Source organism: Hyaena hyaena, unplaced genomic scaffold (genome assembly GCF_003009895.1).
Source record: "Hyaena hyaena isolate Hyena2069 unplaced genomic scaffold, ASM300989v1 scaffold_1864, whole genome shotgun sequence".
NCBI classification, from domain to species: domain Eukaryota; kingdom Metazoa; phylum Chordata; class Mammalia; order Carnivora; family Hyaenidae; genus Hyaena; species Hyaena hyaena.
The window spans coordinates 168,000-169,742 of record NW_024082499.1 but is presented as its reverse complement, the minus strand read 5'-3'; the positions used below and the strand labels follow the sequence as shown (position 1 = coordinate 169,742).

General features: G+C 36.2%; 1 pseudogene; it reads left to right on the top strand.

Moving 5' to 3' along the window:
- Positions 1-629: 629 nt before the first annotated feature.
- LOC120226863 lies at positions 630-1,022 on the top strand (annotated as a pseudogene).
- Positions 1,023-1,743: the final 721 nt, after the last annotated feature.

The following is a 1,743-nucleotide window of genomic DNA, read 5'->3' as shown; positions in this document are numbered from 1 at the left end:
GCCCGATTTTATCTTCCCCGGTTCGCACTCACATTAGAAGGCTCTCTCAGTGGATTCTGCGTCCTTTTTCTCCCAATCTCTCAGGTTTTGTAAGGTTTCCAATGGCTTCAGATCTTTCTATGTGATGTATGGGCGCGAGTGCAAGTACGGAGCTCCTTACTTCTCCGCCATCTTGCCCTCTCCCCCAGAAGTTAGCTTTTATTATCATTAGTAGTAGTCACAGTAACAGTTATAGTATATTCTTTTGTTAGCTATGTACTATAGAAAACCATTGTTGATAATAATAAAACAGTTTTTGAAACAACTTAAGAGAAGGAATAAATTGTATATACTCTTACAGTGGAATATTATACAGACAGTACATATATCAACAGGGATGAATCTCAAAAATATATCATTGAATAAAAATGAATTTTCAGAAAAATAAAGTATGATACCAGTTTTACTTAGGCTAAACTATACAAACAATATTGCATATGCTTTATAAGATATAATTATAAATGTTTTAAAAGCTTAAAGAAGATGTAGAAATAATAATCACCAAATTCAGGATTGCTGATAACTCTGGTAGGGAATGAGGAGTCTATAATCAGAGATGGGATTTCACTTTCCAACGTGGGTCTGACAAAATGGGTCCTGGAAAGAAAGGTGGGGAGAAGAAGGGCTGCTCTGCTATCAACAAGGTAGTGACCAGAGAAGACACTATCAACATTTACAAGTGCATTCATGAAGTGGGTTTCAAGTAGCATGCCCCTTGGACACTTAAAGAGATCCGGAAATTTGCCTTGAAGGCGATGGGAACTCGAGACATGCACACTGACACCAGGCTCAACAAAGCTGTCTGGGCCAAAGGAATAAGGACTATTCCATACCATATCTGTGTGCAGTTGTCCAGAAAATGTAGCAAGGATGAAGATTCACCAGACAAGCTCTATATGTTGGTTATGTATGTACTTGTCACCACTTTCAAAAATCTACAGACCATTAATGTGGATAAGAACTCTTGGCTGATTGCCAAATAAAAGTATAAAATGGCCAAAAAAAAAAAATGGAATTTCAATTGGATGGTGATTCTATTACTTAAGTTGGATGTTCATTATATCATTCTTTGTCTTTTTCTGTATCTTAAATATTGCCCTCCAAATAAATTAGCACAGAACAACAGAAAAGAACAAATACCGTATTAATGAATTCGTGTTTATGTGTTTCTTATAAATCGTACTTATTTGTTAACTAAGTTAAGACCTTGTATATTGAAAATCAGAAGTGTTCATACAAAAAAAGGGCATGAGCCTCTGCTATGACTGGAAGAAAAACGCACACTGTAGAAATTTATGCATCCAACACTCACCAATCAACACCCATAGCGTTATAGAAGGCAGGTCAGTTGACCTGAGAACCAATAAGTGATCAGCTTTGCCCAAATGAGCTGAATTGTTTTGTCTGTTCTGAATTTCACAAAGTATTTTGCTCTTCCTTGGCCCTAGGGATGGTTTTATCCATTTATGTCTGAACTATTTTTATATTACTTGCTGGCTGTTCTTTATCATGCCCATGCCAGCATTTTCTCTCATGTTTACATTTCCAGAGGGTGGTATTTTGTCTAAAACACATATCAGAGCCCACTAATTTATTGAACACATATTTATTGAGAGTCTATTATGTGCCAGTCATTGCTCGGTGCTGACTCAACTCTTTCAAATTGTTTGAAAAATGGTTATTGAATCTATTTTTCTGAATGTT